At 40.3% G+C, this 14,855-nt stretch overlaps 1 protein-coding gene across 1 annotated transcript in view; it reads right to left on the bottom strand.

The window, feature by feature from the left end:
• Nucleotides 1-6,434, bottom strand: part of CDH5 (cadherin 5) — a 30,612-nt gene extending 24,178 nt beyond the window's left edge. The window contains exon 1 of the mRNA XM_050903862.1: nt 6,361-6,434. The gene's annotated coding sequence lies outside the window, so the exon portion shown is untranslated. The remainder of the gene's footprint in view (nt 1-6,360) is intronic.
• Between the last annotated feature and the right edge of the window lie 8,421 nt (nt 6,435-14,855).

Raw genomic sequence — 14,855 nt, 5'->3', positions numbered from 1 at the left:
TAGTATTCAGTATTTTTCTCCCTTTTTAAAATGTCTAATTCAAATGTCAGTTCATTCTTCTCTGTTTCCTGCCCTTATTCAACTAGACTTCCAGACCAGGCTTAATTAACTTTAAGACCTTTTCTGCCCACTCCTATAGTTACAGTCTTTTCCTGGAACATTTCCATTGTTATAATCACCATGTGCTGTGAGATGATACAAATGATATTATTACTGCTGTTACAAATTTACAATAAGCCTTTCAATATTTTTACTTAGAGCTTAGCTCTTGTCAGGAAAACCTCATCTTCAAATCAAAATAAAACTAGGGAAGCAAATTTCCCGCTTACAGGGCTGATAAAGGGAAGCTGGAGGGCCTGAAAATTCAGGCCTCAAACATAGGGAAGCTTAAAAAGATGAGGAAAGCTGTTGTAAGTTTTGTGACTTTTTTTAGAGCTAGACTTTTTTTCTGTATGGATTTGTTTCCATGTGGGGTGATTGTGATTTAACACAGTGTTGTGTTGTGTTTTGCTCCATTATCTGTGCACTGGCTTAAGCAGGTCATTAGTCTGATGAATTTTACAACCCCAGTCCAGAGGCAATGAGGGAACCCACACCCAAGGAGAGCTTGCTTCATGAAACAGATTGCAACCGTAGCAGGTGCTAGTTCAATATGTAAGACATGACTGCAGGAGCGACACTGTTTCAAGGCAGGCCATGCTTTTCTTTACATGTGGTAAGAAGTCTTTGTGAAAGTGATAAAAGTGAGAGCCGGGGGCTTTCAGCTGGCTGACCTGGGGACATTTCTGCTCACAGGTCTTCTCAAGCCAGTGTCCAGGGTCTAGGCTGGTGGCTGCTGTTGCTGCCCTGCTGGGGCTCAGTGCGGTGAGCACTGGGGAGCAGCCTGCATCCTCCTGGGAGCTGACCGCTTTAAAGTAACCTGACTGTTTGGGAAGTTCTTATTCACAGCAGTGCTGCACTTGTAGGTTTGCTGCCTGAATCCGAAACACAGCTGGAGATATTTCTTAAGCTGAGGTGGGGATTTTTTTTTCTCCTTAGTGACTGTGTAAGTGGAACATTTATTTTTCCCACAGCTCATATTTTAATCACGGCCACTGAAAACCCCTTTCTTGTGCGAATGAAACCTTTCTCTTCATTTAAAGAAGCTGAAGATCAGTCCATATAAGGCAGGTAATACAGCTCACCATTTCACAGCAGGAAAATGACGCAATATATTCCAAAGCGAAATGTGCCTCTTTCTTCCTGTTTGAAATTTAAGTCATCTCCAAGTGCAATTACTGGAGGATTCAATATCTATTCTAATCCTAAACTTTTATCAAGGCTGCTGCTGGCAAATCTAGTGTACAAAGCAAATGTGTTTGTTAAATGGTGCTACAGATGATAGAGCTCTGCAATAGCTTTGTCACTGTCAAGTTCACATTATTGTCTTTGTAAAATGAAACCATTACAAAAAGCGTTCGGGCTTTTTGTGCTCTCTGCTTTCTGCCCTCACTTAATTTCTGTGGTGGATACGTGTTTTAGGTGGAGTGCATTGGTAATCTGGATGATACTAAAATGTGCATAGTGTAGCAATATTTGTTTATGTTTTAATGACAGCCTAAAAAACTAAAGTAAGAGTACTGAGCAAACAGACAATATATTCTATTTCATTGTAGGTTTGGATTCATAGATTAGGTGGTGAAAAGTCTGATACCTTATTAGTAGTATTGATTGGTTGGTCTAACCCTAATATGAGTAAACCGGTTCTCTTGCAGACAGATCATATATATCTAAAAGATAATGACATTAAAACCGAGTAAGATAATGCAGATCTCTGAATTCAGGTCTAGAACTGGAGGTAGGGGGAGGAAGTATCCCACAAAAAGAATGGAGAAGCTAACCTAAAACTCTGTGTCAATGGAGATTCTGCCGATGAAGCTGAACCTTTCACAGGAACAATTCCCGTCAATGGCAGGATTTCCTATCATTTGCATGAGAGCAGCATTAGGCCCTTAGTCTCCTCAAGCGTTGTAAGGTAGACTTTGCACTCCTAGAGGATTTCCAGAACACAAATTCATAGCAGATAGCATCATAAAAGGAAGGGGAAAAGGAAGACTGATCCTACCAAAGCATTGCTTAGAAATGTGGACAAAGGCAGAAGGAATTCAACTGTATCCTCCAGACATACTGTGGAAGTGGAATTTCCCTTTACACTGTCATGCATAATAAGGACAAGGGCCAGTGTGTGCTGCAGATAAGCCACCTTGTGCCTTGTGAACTTTGCCAGGTGTCAGGAGGACCATTCCAGATGTTGCTGGTGGGCTTGGGGAGAGAGAAGGATGCAGAGAAACGGATGTCTTCAGTGGGGGCAAAGCCAGATGAGCTACTGCTAATTTGTGGAGACTGATAGTAGGCTTTTTAAAAGAATGTGTAATAGAAACAGGGGCCTCTTTCTCCTAAAGTTGTGGCAGAGCATGGTGGTGAAATCCCACAGGAACAGGAGGGTTTTGATGACAACTAGACTGGGACAATAAAACTGACCTCTTTGGATTTTGAAAAATGAAGAATTTAAAACATTTCTACTTTTGGTCTACCTCTGACTATGGTGGTGCTCTGTAACTCCTTGCATTTCAGGTAGCAATGTTAGGGCAGAACACTCTTTCCTCTCCACTGGTCTTTTGGAAAGGTCCCGGTACAATTTCTGCAGTGTGTCCCAGGTAACCATGCTTGCCTTTTCTCTAAAATATCAGTTGTTTTTCACTATAAGTTCTGGACTCTTTCATGGATGGTACTTGATAACACTTTCGCATGCAGCTTCTAATCTTTTGTAAGACAGTTTTGTTGTCTATCTCACACAAAAATACTTGTCTGGAGAAAAGTCTGCCAGAGTATCCATCCACCTGCTTGACTCTTTCTGGTTTACTGATTGTAAATCTTTACTTGGATGTACTCAGAGTACCAAAACTGAAGTGTAGGCCATGTGAACACCTGCAATGGATGGACAAGTTTCCCCTCTGCCCTTCCCCTGTCTTTGCCCAGCCCTGGCAAACACAGCTCTTGGACTGTTCTCGTTCCTGTGAACGTCCTTGGGCTTTAACTAGCACCTAGGAGGGCTGGGCCCCAGATCTTCTCACTGCCTGCCCAACAGATGTGTATAGCAGCATATGTACAAAGTAGACTCATGGCACAAATAACATCCATCTCAGAAGTATGTTACAGAAAGAACTTACTTAAAATATTCAGCAAAATCTTACATTCAAAATATAGCTAGTTCCATGCTTATTGACAAATTTGGAATTCCGATCAAGATGAGTGAAGCTCAGGTTCTCATTGAATGAAAGGACTAATTTGTATTCTTGCACTGAAGAACTGTAAACAGGTTCTTCACAATTTTTTATTAATTTTTTTGTATTTTAAGATCAGACTCATTGCAGAATTTAGGAGGTAGATGACACATGTGTCAGTGAGTGATGTGCATTCATTTTGCACATCATTATTCCCAGCATTAGTCCTGTTGGTGGGATTCCTGGGTTTGCAGTGGGCTCTGTACTTGAGCCGAGGACAGGCCCTGGAGCAGGATGCCTGCAAGTTTCTTGGCAGCAAAATTGGTGGCTCCTGATCATGACTGTGGCACCAGAGTGTTGTCTGCTTTCTGTGTTTGCGGTGGAAATATACCTGCATAGGCCCTTTGAATGGAGCAGGGTGCTGAACTGAAGTCCATAGATGGATCAAGCAAACTGTCATCATGGATTAAACTAGTATCCAGCTCTGGATTTGCTAAGGTCTGTTCTCCTGGTTCAAATTCTGATCAGCTCTTCAAAGGCATGTGTGGGGAATCGTTTTACCTTAGTGATTGTGAGCTGGGCATCTCTCTGTCCTAGCAAATCTCCAGTTTACACAAATAATCACTGTCTGCTGTGTTCTAGGGTAGAAGGGAAAGCAGTCATGTCAGGGCTAAACTTTGAAGGATTTTTGGTTTGTAAACCCACAAGGATAACAAAGGGAAAGACATTTGTTTTAAAAGAAATACACCAAAACATTTCCATGGCCAACAAATTTCTTACAAAGACAGAGAACCTCTTATTTGCTTCTTGGCACTAACATTTGAACCTCTGAAAACTTCTAGAACCTGAGCAAAAACTGGAGTTATGAAAGCATGACAAAACCATGAAGATTCCTTACAGAAAGCTCAGGTGCTAGAAATAATCAGTTACCTCTATTCTGTGAACCTCTGCTTTTTTAGAAAATATAAAGTAGTAGCTGGCCTGATTTAAGCCTGTAGTTCTGTAGACATGTACCCTGACAAGAAAAAAGAATGTTTAAAAAGTTTTTCTATTTTTCATTTGAAATATTAATTGAAGTAATTGATTTATGGATGCACAGTGAAGTCCTTTGTTCCATAAGTGCTATAAATCAGAGGAGCTTCTAAACCATCCCCAGTGATTTTTACCTATATCCTGTTTTTGGTTCTGTTTCACTCAACAGAGGCAGGATGTGAAGCAAACCTGGCGACAAACCTGTTAACTGTTTGGGTGGAACTTTCTCTGCCTAAGCTGCCTCTTTAGCACTGAGCCCTGCATCTAGCACTCTGCAAGCTGCAGATTGCTGAGTGACGTGTAGCTATTTCATGGCATAATTTCAGTGTTAGCATTTATTTTAAAATGTTTAAGAAACAGTTTTATGATCTTATGTTAAAGAGCAAAGCGTTGGGAAATACTTCTTGTTGCAATACAGTGCAGCTGTAGCACTCCGAAAAATAAAGCCCAGGTTTGCGGACAAAGCAGGAATGATTTGTTAATTGAGTTTATCTTTTGCTTTCAAATTAATTTGTTTTATTGTTTGTAACTTCACATTCTTCTCTATAGTATACTGTACTATTCTAAGGCTTTCATATGCTAAATGATTCCTGTGTCCTTTTCTCCTGTTGGTCACCCTTTATTTAAGGATAAAAAGTAACTCCTGGAGATACTGCAGATAAATTGCAAGTCAGCATTTCTGTGATTTGTTTCTGGTATATTTGTTGTTGTTACAAGGCACAAATTAACCTAAGATGAGAAGCTTTTGTAAATCATTGGAGTATCCTTGCTTTTGTCTAATATTTTTTCCTACGTGAACATCTATAATACTGTATGCTTTTACAAATGCTGATATAATGATTTATAATCAGTGGAGGCAGGGACACATTGATTAACCATACCTTTGTTAACTGCAGTAGCAACCAACTTTTAATGTTTTTGGTAGCTAAGAATGGAACAGGTTTTCTCACAGGAATTCATCTTCTTCTATATCTTTTTTTCCTTGCATTTCTTTCCTTTCTTTATCTTTATTCCAGCGTGACAACCAGCACAGTAAGGTACTGTGCACACTGACAGTCCCACTATTGCAAAATAGAGTTCTTACAGAAAAAGCAATATCAGTTCATCTCTTATGCATAAGTGCTTTGTCTCTGCAAGCTGTACAGCAAACTTGGTAGCTCAGGGACTTGCTACACTATCTTTAGGATAAGATAAAGGCCTTTTCAACCAACTTTTTGTATCAAGCCACTGCTCATAAAATAACTTGTCAGAAGAAATGGTTCTTTTTGGACCACTGAGATCAAGAAACTTCTAAAATAAGAATTGCTGGTCTTTTAGAACAGGGGCTGTGAAACCTGGTAGTCCAGGGTTAGGGTGCTAAAGTACCTGGGCCACTTTAAACTTGAGATTTAGGAGACCGAGTCACTGATGTGTTTATGTAAACTCCCCTCTAAGCCTTAAACAAATCTCTTAGCAGGAGAGATATGCCAAAGCTGGCTAGTACACATGGTGGCTTTCACCTCCTCTTGGCATTGGTCACAGTAAAGCCATAGCACCTTAAAGACAGATACCGAGTCAACCCCCACTTTGATAAAATATATTGCATGAAACCATAGCACACCGTACACCTGCTCACTCAAAACAGTACTAAGCCTGTAACTGTCCACACTGCAAGTGAAATCCTAAAGGGTTTACAGGTACAATTTGCATTATCATTTCTGTCCCGTTTCCATTAAGAATGAACACCGGCAACATAATCTAAATATTATAAAACAGAACTACAAAAAAGCATAAAATATCTCTTCTTTTAAACAATCTGGGAATATTGTGGTATAGCCCAAGAAAGCCAGAGATTTTCCTCTTCCAGTGTCAATTGTAAACAGCTCTGCTGTTGTCTGCACTTAATTTGGTGTAAGTGCCATCAATGTTAGGCCCAAAGGATTCTGTAGATATGTATAAAATTCATAGCCTGTCTGCTGGTATTTCTTAAATCATTTAAGACATTAGAAGAGATTTTTGGTGGAGGTAAAAAACCTTTGAAATGAACTTCATAGCTGAAGGACAGCCAATACCGTTTATCCCTTACCTGAGTCAGAGTTGGTGGAGCTTCGGTTTGTTCTCAAATCAGGCAAACTAAAATCTACAGTATCCCAAAATGTTAAGCAGTATACAGAAAATGAAGATCAAATAGAAAAATCCACTTCTCTTTTCGTTAAGCAATACTGGGAGTGTTCAGCTCTCCAGTCTCCAAGGTTTTCCAGCTGGGAGTCAGCCTTTTCCCATCCTGCATCCCGGCATCCTGTTATTGTTCCAAGTCTTAGTAATACAGTGAGAAAAGGGCGTGGAGGAAACAAGATAAACTTAGCCTTATTACTGCTATACCTACTTATTTGTTGCTGACTCTAATGAGGGAGCTGAATAAAAGGAAATTGGCTCTGAGAGAAACACATAAGTTGGTATATTATTTAGTATCGTTTTATAAAGAGTTTTAGGAGTTAGCAAACATCTGAATGGTACTTTAAATAGTGTCTGATATTTGATCAGCACAGACTATACCTGTTTTGCACAAACAGGATTTTCAAAGCAGTTTGGAGATGTCCTATCTATAAGGATTTTTACACCTGCAAGCCAAAAAAGTTAGAGCTCTCATATGAATGAGACTGGGTTCCTGTAAAGCTCTGTCAGCACTGGATTTAAAAATGAAATTTAACAGTATTTTTCACAGGTAAAATTACGACCCCAGAAGCAAGACAGTGTAGGTGGGCCTTCCAGAAAGAGAAAAACGTTTGTAACATCTTGATTATGGTTAGTTTTAAGTCTTGAGACCACCCAGGGCAGACAGAAGGGAAAGATTCAGCATTTGTGTTACATTCCTGAGGCTGACTTGCTGGGCAGTGGCAGCCTGGAGGAGGCTCACCAAAGCACGGGCGTCAGTGTCTCTAATACTGTCACTCAGATAAAGCTTAAGTCAGGACATTGTTCAGTGAGCCCAACCTGATGAGCCAGTGGGCTTTTCTACAGCCTAGCCTGAGTACCCAAACCCTTCTGTGGGACTGTGATGCGTTCTTCAGTGCCTCCTGCCTTTTTCTGACGCCTATCTGCATGTTAAAACTGAATGCAAAGGTGTATCTCTGGCATTGTACAGTACAAATGGAAGAGGAATTTTTTTACTAAATAGTGCAGAAGAAAATCTGAGAAGTGTGGGACTTAACTCGAAACTCACTTTTTTTGAACCAGTTATACTAAATGTAGGCAAACGTTCAATGTTTCTTAAGTAGGACTTTAAATAATAATGTTCCACAGTTAAATACTCTCTTGCCCCTATTTGTCATCACAGTCCAGCACAGGTGGTGGCATTGATTTCCTGGCTTGCTAGAAGGCTGAGGTTGGTTAGATTGTTTCACATTTTCATGATGTACAGCAGGAAAGATGAATGGCTTTTAAAAAAATTTGGTACATTAATTATTCAGAAAAGTTAAGCAACTAATGAGGAGACATTTTTCAAAGTCTTACGTAAGGAGACCAACTAGAGTTAAGTTTCCTTACAAGAAAATAAGTTGTTCCTGTGTCATTGCTGAGAGAAGAGCAGGGAGGATGTTGATAGGAGTTTTCCAGGGAACTGCAGTTATCTGGTGAGGATGCAGCTCAGTGATAATCTGGTACCCACAGCAGACAACGGTCCCAGATATGATTTACTTTTGCAAATGACTTCAACTGTATTTACAACCGTTGCATAGCCTTTGATGTTCATGTCTGTGGACTTGAGAATAAGCATGCTATTTAGCTAATCTAAACAAAGGATGAGGATAAGGGAGCCCTTCACGTCCACTGCTCAGAAGAGGAAAAGAGAAAACCCCTATGTTCTCTATATATGCCCTGAGGCAACAGGCCTAGATGATCAAGGTCTGTTTTGATGCCTGCTAAATAAGCTTTGTATTAGTTGACCTGTTTTATCTCTGCTGAAATGTTCAAGGAAAGAAGTGAGAAAGTTTCTAAAGGCATTTTCAGCATGCTCTGTTTCAGAGCTCAATAGAATAACTGAAAACCATTTATAAGCTTTGAGGAAGATACTTTCATTTAAATTTTAGAAACCTGATTTAATATCTCAAAACCTTCCACATTATGCTTTATAGATTTCATCTCTGCTGAGCTGATTCTTTAAGTCTTCTTTCTGGCTATTAGGAAATGTCCACTGAGATTTTACTGAATGAAGAACCTATCTTTGCAGCCCTCTCCAACAGGTGGCAAAGCTCCTAAGGGTTCAGACCACCCCATGCCCTCTGGTTAATCCCAGACATTTGCACTGCTGTGCTTGCTAGGCAGTGAATTTCATCACGTTTTCAAAGCTGCTGACTCAAAATGCTAGCAAGCAGGTTTTCTTGTAGATCTTAGACTTTCAGACTTCTTTCTCTTTATCATTAGGGCCTAATCATAAGACCTTGGAAAAATTCCTTGGTGACTGGTCTCTTTTGCAAGCAAGGGGGTAATGTTTTAAACCAAATATTATTAGTTCACACCAAGTTTTGCTAGCGAGAAACATCCTGTGCATGATCAGACAACATTGGTGGGTATACTTACCTTTTAGGTGCCTCATTTTATGTAGGAAATCTTACTTAATAGTCAAACTTCTATTTGGAAGTGAAAGGAACAGGTAAAAAATGAATAGAATCCTTAGCATTTAACAATTTTCCACTACTCTGTGTGACTCATGGATGGACCTGGTGGCATGAGTAAAAGGAGCGATAATTATTTACTTGGCATTTCACAGTGTTTGTCTGCCGTTCCCTTTTCCAAATGACACGAGGCCTTTTTCATTGGTCTCTTCAGCATTGCTGTACAAGTTTTCTTCCATGTTATACCCGGCTGTCCCTACTGGATCATTTGCTTTTTTCCCCGAGGTTTTCCCACAGATGTTCATTAGCTGCTATTTTTTGACTTTGTGGCACCTGAATTAGATGTGTCTGGTTCAGATCAGCATCTCTTTCTATGAAACTTTATAATGTTGGCCTGTGTTGTTAAAATGCTGGTGTCTGAGCAATCTTCCAGGCTACTTAGGCTAGTAAAGTTTAAAATAGTCTTTCCTTTCTTGGATAAAGGGGGTTAAACTCAACTTTGCTTTGAAGGTGCTTGTGCATAGTTTGAATTTGACATTTCTGGGAATCTAAAGTAATAACTGTCATCTTGCTACTGCTGAAAGGGCTAATGTGTTATAATGGGCAGAAACAGAGCCCTCATTTACTATGCTAAATCTATTAAATTTGACTGCTCTTACTCTACACAGATACCTGTGAGTGGGTTAGTATATGTTAATGGAATTGATAACTGCACAGGATAAATGCGAGATTAAAGCTTGCATCTTTCTTCAGAATTATATTTTATCTGTTGCTGAGGAGATTGGTCAGGTGGTCTGAAACTCCAATTTCATTACTTTCTGCATAGCCAGCAAAGCAGGCTGACTCATAATAATAGCTTTCGGTTACATCTTGTTTCAGTTTTTCACAGTAGTGCTTGTTCGCTGTCCCATCTGATCAGTGGTCTGTGAAGTTCTCCTCAAAGAATTAATGGAAACCATAGTTGTAGGAACAAGTTCACTGCTTTCCTAACCAGCACAAATTCCAGCAAAGTTGATAAAACAGCCCCTGCCTTTCACTGAGTGAGCATGGATTTTTTTTTTCTTTGCAAGTAATTGTAGTTACAGTGAAATTCCACGTGATAAATAAGCCTGTCTTAATAAGCACAATCATCAAACCCAAAGACAGCTATTGACACAGCTGCAACTAATGATGTTTTAATTTCTCAAAAGCAATCGTCCTAATATTCAGCTCTCACTGGAGAAGGGCTTTACGCTTGGCAGTACAGCTCAAGAATGCTTTTGTAACAGTTTATAAAGGTTAGACCTAGTAGTCTGTCTTGCTAAAACCAACACGTTACAGGCACTGTGCAAGTGAAGGTCTGCCAAGATTTGAAATTCAGTCGCAGCAGTAATACTTGTGTCAGTATTTTTATGACCAGCTAAGAATTATGGTAGGGGAGAGCATAAGCTTTCCTTCGGTTATAAAAATAAACCTGAAATGCTAATTTTGAACAGCTCAGATAATCATTGTAAGATCCCTCCCATTTTAAATGCAATTGTATGTGACTGTTGTCTGAAGCCTCTCTGGAAGAAACATTACTTAAAGTTTAAAAAATAACAATTACTGCTCCATGTGGAAAGCATAATCTCTGCAGAACGTTGTGTTGTTATTTCTGGGACTTTTAATCAGGGCAGTGCAGTGCTCTTAGTCATTTCCACTTGGTAACTGTTTTCCTTTTTGTCACAGATTGAGGTGCGTATCCTGGAGTGAGTCTGACTCAGCTTCCTTTTGCCGGGTTTGTTAAACAAAAGAATGTAGCTCTGAATTTTTTTTTAAAATAAGGTGTATTTAAAAAACTGCTGAGGAATTTTAGTTAAAGCTGATGGAATTGGATGTTTGCTGGGGACATGAGATAGCATTTTTCTGGAATGTTTTCCAGAGTACTGTTATGGCTGTACCATATGCATTGCATTAAACTGGATCTCTCATGGAAGGTTAAATCCTATGCTCCTTAATCAGGCGAATCTCTTACCATATATGAGACCTCTGGCTGCATAAAGACTAATGACTGCAGGATTTGGGTCTAAAATGTTCAGCAGGGAATGATCCCAAATGATCTCGTTTCCTTGTTTGGAAATGACAGGAAAAAATAGATGGTAGAAAACGCACCCATATTGTATTAAAACTCTTAGTAGCACTCTGAGCAGGAGCTGTAAAATGAAACTGCCTCACCATTGAACTGAAAGAAAGGAATCACGAATCCCTTTGATTTGTTCATTGAAAAAACAATCCACAGGGATTTTAACAAGCAAGCCTGCAGGCTAACTCAGGCACGCTAACCTTGATATGTGATTTAAGTTTGAAGAGTGAGTCTAATGCAGAGGTGTCAAGCTATCAAAAATTTTCCAGAAATGTTTTTGATAAACAATCTTGATTTCAATGAAACTTTTTCACCCAAAGAACGTATCTGCTTTAATTGAAATGTCCCTTAAAATAGAAACCCAAAACAACACAATCTCTTCTTCTCCCACTTAAACAAAAATGATGAAAATTGTTACTGTTCATTCAATTAACACTGCTGATTGTTTGTAGAAGCAGCCCAGCTTTCACCTCTGACTGGTAGTGTAAATGGGAAGCTCATGTTTTGGTGTAGAAGAGTTTCTCGCTCTCTGTTATGCCAGGTCTGAAATGAGAGGGATAGTATCCATCTTAATTTTTGGTAAAGTTTGCTGTGCAAACACTCTTTATGTCTGTGGCATTAATTTAAAAAATAAACAGAACCAGAGTCTGCAGTAGGTGATGGAGGTGTAGTGCTGTGGAGCTGCTGGGGCAGGAGGGACTGGGCAGGTTTCCCTCTGTGTGAGCCCTGTCTTGTGTTTCTCCGGACACTGTGCTCATGTCCTGACTGTGTGCTGCGATTCCTCACTCTGGAAGGGTTGCAGCGTATCAGGAGAAGGGAGCTGGAGAGAAGCAGGGATATGGGCTCCTCTCTTGCCTTCCTACAGTATTTACATAACTGATATGCCATCCTGATGCTGGCTTTTGTATGACATTCTCCCATTAATGGGTCAGATGTTGCCAGCTGAAACGCTTGGCTGCAAGCTCCTGACTTCAGTGGTGGGGTGACCAAGGGTAGCGGATCTCGGTCCCTGCACTCAGCAACACTGGCTGTTTGACTTGTTCTGAAGTTGAGTGTCTGCTAGGAAGCTCTAAAACAGAAGAAGATTTTAGATGAACTTTAAAAAAGATTCAAATAATGTTGATTTTTTTTTCACAAAAGACTGAAACCTAATTTTTCTGCCTTACTGTTCTGTGAGAGCCTCAGGGGAGATAAAGAGCCAGATTACTGCTTGAACTGCAAGCTATATACCAAATAACCATTCCAGACATCGGAGAGATGTCATCCCAAAAGCTGCAGCACACAAATAGCTCTGTGATGCTGGGATTCGTGTGGCTAATCAAGTGCAGAAGGAGTTTTATCTTGAGAGTAAGATTTTACAGTATTGGGGTGAAAAGAGCAGGGTGCAACAAAGAGTAGGTCACAGACTTGGAGTTGCTTTCAGGGCGATGTTGGGGTGCCATTCACCTCAGTGCCTTTCCTGCTGCTAATGCACCGTATCCACTTGTAAACTTGCCAGAGAAGGGATGTGTCTCACCAGTGCTTTGTTCCGTGCCATATGAGTCTGCAAATAAACAAGTTCCTGGAAGGGAAGCTGCACTGAGTGTTTACAGGACATGAGATGACCCATATCTTAAATGCTTTCCTTGATGCCCCTTAAGGTCTCTAGATTTTCCTTTTATCTTGTTACATTGAACTGCCGGCACTCCAGTGATTTAATCTCCATGCATGAAGTCATGCCATTGACGTTAGCGTCTCCTGCACCAGGTCATGGATCATGCCTCTCTTCCCCCCAGTTTCATCATGCAGGGCTGGGCAGAAGCACTCTGCTGCTGCGCTTGGAGCATCTTCCAGCAATGCTCTGCTGTGCCCTGTTAAGGCGCACACACACATGCTGTCTCGCTGCTGTGCAGCCATGGCCCCACTTGGAGCACAGTGTGCCAGCCCCAGCTGGTTGGCAGATCACAGTTGGGGCTGGCCAGATCTCTCTGGCATATGGTTTCATGGAGTGGGAGAGAGGCCGTGACACCCTGCTATCGATGTGTGAGGTGCCAGTGAGGGGATGGAGAAGCGCGAGGCGTAGGGTCCAGGCTCTGCTGCACGGCACAGACTGTGTGAGAGGCTCCATAGGCTTCTGCGACAGAGATCAGATGGACCCGAGTCTCAAATTGCTGCCACCCTTTTCCCAAGAGCACAGGATTTCAGACTGGGGTTTTGTTTTGTAAAAACAGCGCATGGGAAAAGGGAAGGAGGTACATGTGCTTTCTATGAAAGCTGTTCATGGATCTGTCCACTGGGCTGAGTGTGTCTGAGCGTTTGCCAAAAGGAGGATGGAGAGAGCTGCTCTGAAAGAATTCTTGCTGAGGGGTTGAAGTCTGGGAGCCAATGCACTAATGCCTTGTAAATTGGTTCAGTGACTTTTACTCATTTATGTGCACTCCCTTTATTATACCCCCAGACCTAGACTGCCTTATTTCTGGTTTTGCTGCCAAACACTGTGCAAATGCAGATGGTTTAAGTGTATCACTGACAGTCCCCCATGTATTGTTCCGTTCTGCAGTCTGCATTGTGCCTCTTTTAGCCAGTGAGTGTATGTGTAAGAACTCCTAATGGCTTGGAAATCAGTCAGTATAGATTTTTTTCCCCCAACCCGTTGAAACTGAGCCATCCGTGTGGAGGCAACAGCAGCTAGTATTTTCCTTTATTTAAACACTGGAGGCCATTCTCTGCTGTAATGTTGTCTCCTTCTCTGCAGTGAAGCTGCTCTGATTTGCACTAGTTTGAATTTAGCCATTGCAGTGGAACGGGGAATGTAAAGAACTGATAAAATAACATTTAATTCTTAACAGAAGAAATATATTTATAATTGCATAAATAACTTCCTAGCTTCCAACAGCATAGGGATAGCGCAAATCTGATGGAAGTCCAAAGAGTTGGGTTTGGGTTTCCTTGTTTGTAATTTTGGCATAAAGAAGTACCCTGCAAATAGTCAGGGAAACTGGTCACAGAGGTTGAAGGGCTTGGTCTATAAAATGCCAAATTTCAGTGACTGTGATCTTTGCAATGCAGTGGAAAAGTAATTTTTAATCTTCTGGTTACCTGTGAATTGCTCAGTTTGATAGTGCTGAGGCATGGGACTAGTCTCCCCAGCTACATGCTAACATTTCTGAGCTGTAAATACCTCATTGCAACTCTGCTAACTGAGGGAATAATGCAGGATGAAAAATGTGCAATGAATAATGAAAAGACTCAAGCTTAAGGAATTAATGATTCATGCTGAAATATATCTGCCCTGGATAATTTTCTTTTGCTGATATTTCATCTTGAACGTACAAATGGTTGTGCTGTGCCCATCCCTGTGCACTTTAACAGAGATTAAAAAGAATAAGAGTTGGTTACTAACATCCAAACAGAATCTCAAAGGAGAGAATATGTATATTTAAAAGCACAATGGAAAATTTAAGACAGTTAAATCCTTGCTTTGACTTTTCAGGATTCACATTAATTTTGGAAATTCAGAGAAATAGAAAAATGATTGATCTTCCTAGTTTGCAAAGGTTGTGCATGAACACTCCTATTAGGATCTATCTTCCTGAGCGTGCTCCTGAAAAAATATGCTGCTAAATTAACTTATTGTATAAAGATATTTACAATAAACAAGAGGAAAGATAAATGTCCATGAATTACTGCAAGTAGATTTGCAGCTATTTTGACTTGTCACCAGTTTAATGCAGCAGAAAACTATGCTGATTTAAATTTAAAAATTTGTTTTGAAGAGAAAGCATAATTTTAAAACACTTGATTTTCAAAAAACCACCTTTTACGTATTATTTGCACACTAAGTGTAATATTTTTAAATGTGCTTCCAGCATCTATGAAATAAAATGG

Source organism: Gymnogyps californianus, chromosome 12 (assembly GCF_018139145.2).
Source record: "Gymnogyps californianus isolate 813 chromosome 12, ASM1813914v2, whole genome shotgun sequence".
In the NCBI taxonomy this organism is placed as follows: domain Eukaryota; kingdom Metazoa; phylum Chordata; class Aves; order Accipitriformes; family Cathartidae; genus Gymnogyps; species Gymnogyps californianus.
Note: the sequence above shows the minus strand (reverse complement) of the source record. Positions and strands in the feature narration are given on the sequence as shown.